Source organism: Megalopta genalis, chromosome 8 (assembly GCF_051020955.1).
Source record: "Megalopta genalis isolate 19385.01 chromosome 8, iyMegGena1_principal, whole genome shotgun sequence".
Taxonomy (NCBI): Eukaryota; Metazoa; Arthropoda; class Insecta; order Hymenoptera; family Halictidae; genus Megalopta; species Megalopta genalis.
In genome coordinates this window covers 12,513,682-12,526,730 of record NC_135020.1, presented here as the reverse complement: position 1 = coordinate 12,526,730, position 13,049 = coordinate 12,513,682, and the positions used below count along the sequence as shown (strand labels likewise).

The following is a 13,049-nucleotide window of genomic DNA, read 5'->3' as shown; positions in this document are numbered from 1 at the left end:
TTATTCCGCGTGAAATCAAACAACGTTATCGGCGTCGTTATCATTTATTTAACCGCGTGTTTAACCCTTTTAGCACCGAACGACGATATATCGTCGTTCGGTGCACTCGCCAAAAATACCAACGACGATATATCGTTGCGCCTCTGTTAGAGCCTTATTATACTCATCACAAAAGATCTGTGTTTAAGTATAACTTCATAAAGTGTTAAAATGGTTCATATTCGATGCAACACAAGTGAAAAAATGTTTATTAGATCAACTTTTTGTTATATCTTATGTTGTTTCGTGCCGAGGGTCTGTATATGCCAGAGTGAATCTTTCACGAATTTCAGGAAAGTAAATGTTGATATATATATATATATCCCGCGCCCGTTATTTTTGGAAATACCCGGCCCTAAACATTTGCCACCGAACATATCCAAACCAATAGAATATTTCGATTTATTTTTTACGTACCAATTTCTGAACATGTTGATTTTGTCTATGTGCAATTACGTTTTGAAAAAGAGAAATTACTTTGTACGATTTTTATTGTCTTATACTTATGTTATTCTTATGATTTTTAACAAATATCGAAACTTCATTGGTATTGATTTATTCTCCATTCCTTTCGCAATATGCTGCATTTTGAATTTCGTAAATATCACGCCTACTTTGGTTTTTACGAGCATTTTCGCAAACCTCTACAAATTCGCCGATTCGGCCCGGTATTCTTCGCCTAGGTACGCTTCTTTCGCTCGGTGCTAAAAGGGTTAACTAGCAATTCGAGCGGCTCGGTTCCCCGTTCCCGCGATCGAACGGCCGGGGAACGAGGGGAAACGGCGCGAGGCTCGATCGGTTCCTGGAAGAACCGATTTCTTGAATGAACCGCGTGTCTACCGGTGGAATTCGTGTCGTGAATCATCGCGAGAAACCGGAACTGTCCGCGCGCGCAGGTTCGCCGTAAATCGTGCACCGATCTTGAATGAAATTTTCTCGGAACTCGTGGAGCACGTTCGGTTGCGTATAGCGCGTTGTTTCTCTCATTCCGATCGAGTCTTCCGCGAAAATCGTTGCGCAACAGTCTCGTTAAATTGAGAGAACACATTCGTACCTTATCGTAGCAATTTCGACAAATTTATTATCCGTAGTCGGGATTTAGTAGATAGATGGATAATTTTTTGTTAAATCTCGTCGAACAATACGATCTAATTGTTCGATTCGTTTGATCAATCGTTTCGTAATTTCTGTTTGCGCAGCACGATGCTTACGAAATCTATCGACGCATGGACTTGGCAACCATAAAAGTTCCACCGAATCGAATTTATCGATGTAAACTTTGAAAGAAGTCAAGATTTTTGGTACAAGGAACTCGTTCAATATTCTTGCATTTTATTATTATCATTATTCAATTGTATTACAAATTACGATATTATTGTATTAAAATTGTTATTGTGTTAAAAAGTACAGTATTAAATTATAAAATATAATTTTTATATTATAATATACAGGGTATCCCAAAAATGTCTCGCAATCCGGAAATGGCGGGTTCCTCAGATAATTTGAAGCAACTTCTTCCTTTACAAAAATGTTCTCCGAGGCACCGTTAACGAGTTGTTAACGAAAAACAGTGACCAATAAGAATCGAGTACGGCTGACGCGAGGCGGCCCAGCCAACTAGCGCGCGAAGCCCAGTTCCACTCATTGGCTCGGTCGCCTCGCGCCAGCTGAGCTCGCCTCTCATTGGTAATTGTTTTTCGTTAATAACTCGTTAACGGTGCTTCGGAGAAAATGTTTGTAAAGAAAAAAGTTGCTTCGAATGACCCGAGGAAGCCGCCACTTTCGGATTGCGGGACATTTTTGGGACAGCCTCTATATAATTTAATCTATATTTAATAAATTTAATATATAATTTATTATGCTACAAAAATACAATAGAAAATTTAATACAACATGCTGTATTAAAAAGTACAATAAGAAAAATTTCATTACCGCAGAGACAAATTGCTCTAAATGGTGCACAAGGTCGAGAAAGGTGTGCAAGGGTCTCCTTTGAACTATCCTACAACAATTTTGAAATAATTTTCAGAGTAGTTACAGCACGATGGAAGTAGTTGGAACGATGGCGATGACGATTGGACGTAGAAACGGAAATTGGAAATTGCGCAAGGTGGAAAGTGGCCGGCGCGAAACGGATTGAAAAGTGAACGCGACCTAGAAAGTAGATGCAACAGGTGGCGGCAGGTAGCTAACCGGGGATGACGACCCGGTGACTCATGGGGTTGCACCGGGAATGTTGATCGTTTTTCTTTGGCCCCCTTTCTTCCTTTTCGCCGGGCGTCTTTACCTGGCTGACTCACATTCCACATACACACACACACACACACACACATACACGTACACATACATCACGCACGCGTTCTTACACCTGAGGAAACACGAGAAGGACTGTGTCTCTTTTCTCCGAGTCCTATTCATTGAATGGACAACGGGTGTAGCGGATCCCTCTTTTTATGGTTCGTCAAACTTTCAGCTCCAGTGATTTGCATTGGTCTTTTCATCCAACGTGAGATCCTATTCGTTGATAAGAATTATTGTGTGTGTGTGTGGGGGGGGGGGGGGGGGGACGTAACAGTGTCACTATAATGTTATGCCGCGTTAATTGCACATTGTTGGACGAGACTGTACGATTGGATTGCAGGTTTTTGTGCATTTATGACAGAAAGAGGAAGGTTTGAACGTTAGAAGGGGAAAATCAAGAATTCCGGAGTCATATTCGACAAGATCTCATTTCGCTTCAGGTTCCTGTAATTAATGCAGAAAATTTTGATTTTTAAAATTTGAGAATATTTTATATATTTTAATATTGCTTATGTATAATTATATAAGAATATTTTATATATTGCTATGAGAATATTTTTACTATTGTGATCACTGTAAAAGAATCAATAAATTAGAAATGAATTATTCCGATCTATCAAGTACCATTGAAAAGACAAGATAGCCGGAGAGAGAGAGAGAGAGAGAGAGAGAGAGAGAGAGAGAGAGAGAGAGAGAGAGAGAGAGATCAAAGATTCCACAATGGCAATGATTTTGTGCCCTGAGAGACCCCTCGCGCTGTAACGAGTCAAACTCGTCATGAAGTGTTCGAACATAACCTACTAAATGCGAACGTAATACTAATTTTTTCCAGAGATCGAAACAAAATTTGATTCTTTCGTTATCAAAGTCCTAAAAACAAAAGTAAATAACGACACTGAAGAAAGGGAAATTGCCTCGTTCTGTCAGGAAAAAAAAACAATAAAAAACGAATACGCGCTAATGAACGTAGCCGCGCAAGAAATCGTATTGCAATTGAGGTTAAGAAGATAATCTCACGCAATAAGCATGTAACGCTGAACGTTAGAGACAGTGGTAATTACGGAAAAAAGATTATGGAGATCAGATGCCTCGAAATCAAACACGTGTTACCGACATAATTAAATGAAGAAACGATTATCGACGGTTGTCAATCATGTGGAAAGGAGTCGTAACAAGCGGACGCGTGTAAAACGGACGTTCGAGAAGCTGTTAGGATGTTCCGCCGATGAGATTACAATGGGAATATGAAAAGGAAACGCGGATCTGTTTTTAATGAACCTGTATGGGTATTAAATGCCATTGCCGTTCTCTAATCGCCGATTACTCGAGAGGAATGTCGCTCTTATCTCTCTCCCTCTCTTTCTCTCTCTTTCTCTCTGCCCTTCGCAGAGCTCCATACCAATAACTCCCGTCACTCTTAACTATACTGTTACACCATTAACCCCTTAATGAACAGTTTTTTTGGAAAAAGGCCGGCCAAAAAAGATCAATTTTTTTAAATGTAAAAAAGCACAATTTAGAACGTTGTCTTGGCAAGAAAATTACAAAAATACAAAAATAATCAAAATTTTTATTGCAATTTTGGATTTTGACAACATTGCAGAAAATAGTCGAATATTGTAATGTTACACGCACGTCGACTTTTTTTTATCTTTCTTTTCGAATTCCCATTTCAGAATAAACATTATTATCAGTAAAAATATTTATTCATACTTTTAAAGCATAAATAATAACAATACTAGTATTTATAAAATTAATCAAAATTTTCTTTTGTGTGATATATTTCGAAACAAGGTGCAGCACATAGCCCGACATTGCAACTATTTACACATGTAACGACTCTCTTTTCTTTTCCTTTTCCCTTTGCTATCTCTTTTAGCACAACACACAGCGCAATATCTTGTGGGCGATTCTTTTTTTGGTGTTGGTGAAACATCGATGCGGTGGAATTTTGATATACTGCGCTTTTGTTCCATGGAAAAAGGCTATATTTTATTCTTGAATAAATAAGCGTTATATAGCCCATGTTAACGATAAATATCAATAAAACGATCTTTTTTCTTTGCTTTCACATTCGTATTTTCAATTCTCGATTATATTCGAGTGTGAAAAATTATAGCAGCATAAAATACAACGCCGCTCGAATTATCTCGAGTGTGCACAGTTTCGCCTGTTTAGCGCGCTCGAGTAAACTCGAGCGTGCACGTTAATACACAATATTCATACAATGTATAATGTATAGTACAGTGTGTATGTATTATACATGTACAATATATTGTTATAAGTAACCTTCTTCTTAGTGAAAATGTTGGTTGACGCTTTATTAATTAGTCATTAATAAAATATACGATTCGTCAGAGAGAAAGAGAGAGAGAGAGAGAAAGAGAAAGAGAGAGAGAGAGAGAGAGAGAGAGAGAGAGAGAGAGAGAGAGAGAGAGAGAGAGAGAGTACGGCCTACGAATTTTGACGCAATGCCCCGCTGTGCTTAACGTAGTGTTACTTTTATGTTGAACTAGTTATGTTTTCAAGCGCTGCTTTTTTTTGAAACGCTTGCAATTTTACTTTCATTGGATATACATGTATTGTTAAAATATACAATATACATATGCACATATCTATTCGTTTTGTATGCATAATGTACAACACATGTAACGCGCGTATATATTACAAAAGGAACTTTGGTTTACATCCTAAATTTTACAATGTTTACATTATCCTATTTTTACAAAACTACCTTATAAAAATATACATTCTCCCCGAGATCGATATCCGTATCAGTCGCGTCACTCATGGCTGTCCATCGTTTGCATCTCGCGACCAGCGGAGATGCACATGCTCCCAAACAAATTATCATCATCGAGACTTCTTTGCGCCCTCTGTTCGACGTCTGTGCGGGCTCGGTTCGAGCGTCGCGCCGTAAAAATTCGTATCGAGTCGATAAATCGATTAAAAAATCGCGCGATACGGACACGAGACATAACCTCTTTCACAACTCTGGCTCAGTTCGAAGGACCATATAGAGGGAAACGCGTCGACGAACTGGACGATTGGCAAACTTTCCAGCGTGGAAGGATCACGAAGAACGAGGCACTCGCGCGCGCGCGCGCGCGGCCGCGCGATCCGATGACTCATGCTCGCAGATAAATTCTAAGCGTCCAAGTGTTCCCGTGCAGGAAGTTGTCGAGTCGCCGCATCGATTGTCGCGTTTCATAGGAAAATTTTCCTGGAAGCACGAGATCCGCAGCGTGACTCATGGCCCCTCTGGCGAGATTCAAGGTCATCGGACGACTGGCCGCCAACGCAGGAGCTCCGGGGCACAGGAAAGCTCGGAAGGAGGGAGGACGCGATCCGGCAGCAGGGAGAAACTTGGGGCACGTTCCGGTTCGTTGATCTCCGGTCCAGTTTTCGTTTGACGTATGGCCGATCGATGGCCACCGAGATTCGTCTAGTCGAATTACACACGTTCTTCGTTCTGAAAGACGCTCGGCGGTGTTCTATGGTTCGGGGCGAACGAATCAGGGCCGCCGGCCAAGAAAGTAGAAATTTTGGGGAAACGCAGGATACATTCAGAGGATTTTCCTCCGATGCGCTTAGCCAATTCGTTGCGCGCAGCCTCTTTACCAAAATATACAAACTATTCACGTAGCCGGGGATCTCGCCAAACGACAGCAAGCGGAAACAAGCGAATGATAGTTTTGACTGTATTATGTTTGTGGATCGGGTTACTTTAATATCGTTGCTCTACTAAATACGCTGCGTAAGAATTGATGGTGTTCAGCGAGATCGCAGTGGATCGCGAATCGAACTTTATCGCCGGTTGAAAATGGTTTGAATGTGCTTCCAACTTGTCCGATAAATATTCCGTCGTACAACAATTCGCGCGCGCTATCACAGGTATAGTTACGTCGAGTGGATTACAGATTTTGTGAAGTGGCAGAAGTGGGATGATCAAATTTAAGTAAACAGATTTAAACGAACTCGGGAACAACAATGTACTATTTTCCGGTTTGTTAGAATAATTAACACGCGAACTACTGAATCTGTTGACTGACATCGAAATTGTTGACGTTCTTGGTTGCAGTTGCCAAAATTATGAAAATGTTTCTTAGAACATATGTTGTAATAGAAATTGTACGAAGCTTGAACACATCTGATCTTGTAATTGTTATAAAACGATATACATTAGTTACGCTGTTATGTACATTCTAGGTGGTATTAGTGTTAAAATAGAAATAAGTTTCTGATTTTTCTTTTTTAGGGCAATTGATGCAGAAGATATTGATTTTGAGCGAGTGAAGGATCAAAGAGAAAATTGGAATAAGAATTTGCTAATTCGTCAGACCTCCAAGTTCGATTTGACCAAACGCAGAAGTGATTGAATGTTTCTCCTATTAGACCGCGAACAGGCGTTTTCTTGGTCGCCTTTTAAAGAGAACCGTTTCCCTAAGAGATAACGTCGATACACCGAACAATCCAAGACCAATTTCAGACCAGTTTCCTCCCAAGGAATGTCATTGTAAACTCAAGCTCGGCGAGTGCGTGCATGCATACATGTATACGTATACATATATATACGTCTGACGGTGCAGCCTAAGCGAGACAATTGTCTTTTGCCTCATTGCACCCGGGCTTTTACCTTTGTTCGACGAGGTTCAAATATTTTTTATATCTCATAATTGTTTTTACCGTTCAATTGTATTATTATGTCGAATCTGTGGAAATGATAAATCAGGATAAATTGAAGAAAATAATGTATAGCAACGAAGTAGATATTATAATCTTCCTTCTAGGATATTTACAATCCTTTTATATTTATTTTATAATTTAAACATTTCTATCGGTTAAATTACACACCTATTTGTCGTTTTTGGTATTATGAGGCGCCATCTTTTCAGAGAATACTGAAGCTGAACGCGAAATATAAAATTGTTGGTAATTCATGAATGTCTTGATAGAAAATGGTGACGCTATCTTTGGTAGAACCTCAGACTTAGGATCCGTATAGTCACGTTGTGGATTTTTCTATTTCAACAGAGCTCCCTTACCATTTCCGTGTCACGCTCAGTATTACCGACAGTTCACGCACTTAAGCACGTTAGCAAGAAGCGAATATTCTACATATTTCATTTCTACTACGAGAACTGAATATTATTCGAAGGCAATGTACGGCGCGAATGTTTTTACGATGGAAATAGTATTTATGGAACATGTACTACAAAGATACAATATGAAATGTAATTATTTCTATGGCCAGTGGAGCTATTATTTCTTATAGTTATGTAATTAGAGATGCTATATCATCGATGGGTGTTTGCAACACTAACACGTTGAATGCCACGCCGGTTTTACAGAAATTGTCCGTGGCGTCACGATGAATTTTCTTTTATGTGATACATATAATGTTGAAATATTATCTGCAATAGATAAGTTACAGTGTATAACCATGTTTGACATGTTAATTGCGTCAGGGGTCACTGTTTGAATCGACGATGGTAATAACACAAAATTTTAGATATTGACATTTGTTTTAAATTATATATATATTTCTATTAATTTGGGCACGCGGGTCACCGGGTCACCGGCAAGTTAAGTGCCGGTCACCGGTGACCCTCGTGACATTCAACGTGTTAATATATTAAATTATAAATTTATTAACGTTGCAAATATATCCATCTGCAAGAAAAAATATATAAACTATTGCTATATATGTACCACCATTAATTATTATATGTAATTAGTAGAAATAATTGCTCAACTGTTCACAAAAATGATTACACGATATCGTATGCTTCCAAATATTATTCAGCACTCGTAGTAAAAATGAGATATACGGGATATTCGCTTCTTGCTAACGTTTCTAGTTTTCGTGAGCTGTCGGTAATGCTGATCGCGACACGAAATGGTAAGGGGGCTCTAGAGTAAAGCTGTTCGAGTATGTACTCGCAAAACATGAATCGGGTATATTCGGCTCGAATAATTTTGATCCATGTCGAGATTCGAAAGAATCGAGTAGCTCGAAAGAAAAATATCTGAGTCCTAACTCGGACCGGATTTCTCGATCCGCTCGAATATTTAAATATTCCGACAGCTTTGTTCTAGATCCCTCCAAAGCTGAGAAAGAAAAGCCCATAAGATGCAATGTCTGTACGAATCCTAAGGTGTGTGCTAGGTCTGCTTCTATACCTCGTTCGTGATGCTAGGTTCACTCGTATACCTCGTTTGTGATAATAACAGTCCACTTGTTTCAGCATTTGTACACGGATGTCGCCACTAATAATTTATTTAACAATTTATGTTCCCCTGAGGGTGGATACGACAACATTAGCATTTTTGACAAGGGTTAATAAGAATAAATACGTAAGTGAATCATAATGAGATAACCTAAGATAATACAAGTACTATAGTGGTATAGTACTATAGGTAATAGAATAATAATGAGAAACGTAAGATAAATGTAAGTTAGGTTAAGATCAAATAGAATAGAATAAAAGTAAAATAAAATAGGCTAACATCTTGCAGAAGTAATGAATTAAGACAGTATATTATCCATATTGATGGACTAGAGTGTTGAATCGATGATTGAAAATATGAGAATAAAATAATATCGAATAATATAAAATAAAATAAAATAAAATAAGATACGAATAAAAAATGTCTATGATCATAATAGACTAGAATAGAGTAAAATAATACTGATAGTAGTGCGTAAGTAAAACGCAAGAGATAAAAAAAATGGAATAAAATGGTCTGAGGTCATATGGCACAGTATAAGTTACACGAATTAAAATTATCATTATCACAGAATTATTGACTCAGCCCATCGCTCGGTATCCTAATTATGTACTAGTATCGCGATTGAAATTATACATCAGTGCATTGCTCATCCTGTTTATCACAATATCAGTTCACAATAAAATAACATAAGACGTAATTGACAATAATAATAAAGTAGTAGAATATATAATGGAATAAAATCAGCTGAGATAAAAATTCGCTTGAAGTTCAAAAATTTGAATTGTATAAATAAATGAATAATTTTTACTTTGGTTTCCCTTTAAATTCCTCGCCTTTCAAAATATAAATTAATTTTTGTTGGCTATACTAAATTATTTCACTCGTTTTATCTAACTGTTACTATTTTCAATTTATGTTTTATAAAATGAGGAATAAATTAATATCAATTTTCTAACGTAGATTTATGATCTATGAGATCACACTTCCGTATAACGCGATTTCTCGTACAACGCGTCATACATATAGTAAAATGAAAATATGTAAATCTGAATGGCTAATTACACTGAAACGAAAGTATTAGAACGTAACTTTGAACGGTTCGGACAGTGACTAACGATCAATGCTATAACAATGTATTTCCGGTTTTGCTTGACTAATTGTAGCTGCATAATGAATTTGTTAAATTATTTCTTTCGTCGAATGTAATTGGGTGTAAAAATTTCGTTCAATAAAATATCTGTTCCTGTGAAACTTTTACGAAAATAGATGTTAACATTCGAGAACTTTTTCAATAAATTTTCTCGTGGAACAGATATTTTGGAATCTGCACATTAAAAGTTTCATGGAAACATATTCTTTTAGAACGTTTATTAAAAATGTCCCTATAAAATAAATAAAACACCGAATTATTATATGTCATATTTATTCAATAATATTATTATTTTTGGTTTATAACCAGAATAGTCATTTAATAGTTCTATAATATTCATTAAATAATATTTGAAACTTCTTCCATAATGTTTGAGAACTTTTCTTATGTTAATTAACAAAATAGCAGTTCCCCTGATGTAGAAATAAATTCATTTTCAAATTTTATTAATTCAAACGAAGCTAAAATTTTTAATCTCAAGAATTCTTTATTTACATACGTGTCTTCATTGGAACGTGTAATAAATTCCAATGCAGCTCGCGAACAATTTTCGGAATATTTTCGAACCCCGGTTAATACACATTAGAAATATTATTTGTATTATAAGAGGACAATTTCCATGAGACAAGATTTCATATAACACGGATTCTTGAAACGCATCACACGTTATCGCGTTATAGGGGAATCTACAAAATAGTATGGTAGTGTATAGTATAGTATAAGTATAGTATAGTATAGTATAGTAATAGTATAGTATAATCTTATAAATTGCATATAGCACCGAGTAATATCGAGTTAAATAGTGCAATTCTTATAATTTGATCGAACAATACAAAACGCAATATAAGATTATATAATATTTTAAAAAATAAATATATAATTTTTTAATATAATAATAATTATTAATTAAAATAATAATATAATTAATAATATAATAGTTAATAACATAATGATTAGTAATATAATCAATTAATAATATAATGATTAATAATATAATAACAATTTCAATATAATATTTTAAAAAGTATTCTTCTAGAATGTTACCTGGTTATAGAAAAATGTTTTCTCTCAGCAAACAACAAATGAGGCAGAGCGCGGACATGATCACGCGTTCCGTTCGTAAACAAAAAAGTTGTTCGCTGAAGATTGCATAAAAAAATTTCCGCGCGGATCGATAGCGATCTCCAGGAACGGCGATAAATCATGCGTAAGAGCCGCGTTCAATTTTCTCGAGGACCTGTAAGCGCTGCGAGATTTTGTGGCGTAAAACTTTTCAGCGAGATGTTATTAACGGCATTATGGCTCCTTTCTAAAAATAATTGGCGTTCTGAAAAAGAAAAATAACGCATTGTCATACAGTCCGGCGCCGAGTCCGCGGTTCACCGCGGAATTGCGTAACTCGTTTAAGCAAAACTGTGACTCACACTCGAATCAGATTTTTATTTTCACGAACTTTATCGATTGTTCAAAGTTAATCGCTTCGATCTTCATTTGACAACTATGTTTGTTTAACGCCATTTATTCGAGATTCTTTATTTTTTCCGTAACAAGATTCGGAAACGTTCGATCATTCAAAGCTCGAAAAAAGAAATTAAAAACAGTTTCACGGTCAATTTATGCTTCGTCGTTCGTTTCAGCTAATTTCCCGATAGTTAGATTACAATTTCCGAGATCTCTGATAACTTCTTCCGAGATTATTATTCAATGGATAACTTTTTTATATTATAATTATTTAACTATTATATTCCTATTATATTATTACTATATTATATATATTATATTATTATTATTATATATAATAATAATATGTATACATTATAATATATATATATATATATATATATTACTATTATATTATTATATTTAACTATTCAACTATTTTTTAAAAAAATGTAATTGCTATTATCAAAATTAATAGGCGCAGATTTTGCACGTTTCCGAATAAATCCGCGTGGGAAAAGCGCAGAGAATTATCGGAAAATATATATCGCTACGCTATTTCCGATTCGTTGAACCTGTTAACGAAATGGCCAAAATTCCAGTTCGCTGCAGTTTGTTGCAACCGAGGTAGCAAATTTGTATCCCGCATGCTAATTCACAGTCCAGCATTAACCTACATCACGTAATGCTCGAGCATTCGTTCGCCTCCTTTCCGCTGTAAAATCGAGGATCGACGAAAGTTCACGACTTAATTTAACATTTTTTAGCGACAGGGTACGAATCACCTTGCGCAACCGATCGAAACCAGTGCCCAAATACATAGTCCGGTATCTAAAACAGCTCCGGCCGCGAATCGTAACGAGATCAGCAGAGATATACTGACACCGGCGTCGGTCGAATTGTGCGGCGGAGAGATTTCTCGTTCCAGGACGAGGAAAGCCAACGCGATTTCGGTGCCGGTAGCGCGAACTCGAACGCGAACGATGCAATTCAGTTGCGAACTATTTAATACGAGATTTTACGAGGCACTGATTCCTCGGTTGCGGTAACCGCCGCGTATTTTCTTCCGGTACGTAATACACTTTTCTATCGCTACGCTTTCGCGATGAAAGTGCACGTATGCTCGCCTGCATCGCATCGCATCGCATCGCACCGGGCCGGTAATGTAACTTTGATACGCGCTGGTTGCCGGAACGATCGATAGATTTTTCGTGGTCCCCCCCCCCCCCTCCCCCTCCTTTATCCGGGATTCACGGGTCTTCGGTACGAAAAAGGCCAATTTGCTGTGTGCTATTGCGTTAATCTTGATTAAAATCGCGTGCGGATCTTCACCTTTCACGGCGCCGCCGAATTATCAACCGGTTTCGTAACGACGTGAAATTATGACCGCGTTAACGAACGGTAGTAGCCTGTCTGTGTGTGTGTGTGTACAGTAGCGCAATTCTTTCTTCGAATTGTCTTCGAGTTGCCGTAATTCTGCTGTCTAACGAAGTAATTTGCGTGTAATTATGGTAAGCTCCGGTTGGAGAGGCCGGGAACGAAATTTTAGGGACCGAAGATCGGCTGTAGTTTGGGTTCGTTCATTCGGATTTCATTTCGGTTTGTTCGCGTTGTATAAATTGTCTTGAAAATTTCACGGAGCGTTGATGAAGCAGAGTTTTTGGATTCGAATTGTAAAACGTTGTTCTTTCAGTTGTGACACTGCGAACGAATTATAATATTATATTATAACTATATATTATATTGTATTATTATAACATTATATTATTATTATTATTATATTGTATTATTATAATATTATATTATATTATATTATATTATTATTATTATTATATTATATTATATTATTATTATGTTATATTATATTATATTATTATTATTATAT

At 36.8% G+C, this 13,049-nt stretch overlaps 1 long non-coding RNA gene across 1 annotated transcript; it reads left to right on the top strand.

Moving 5' to 3' along the window:
• The first annotated feature begins 5,157 nt into the window (after nucleotides 1-5,157).
• Nucleotides 5,158-7,141, top strand: LOC117227818 (uncharacterized). Its single transcript, XR_004492147.2, has 2 exons — nucleotides 5,158-5,721; nucleotides 6,599-7,141. It is a non-coding gene; the product is annotated as an uncharacterized LOC117227818 (long non-coding RNA).
• The last annotated feature ends 5,908 nt before the right edge of the window (nucleotides 7,142-13,049 follow it).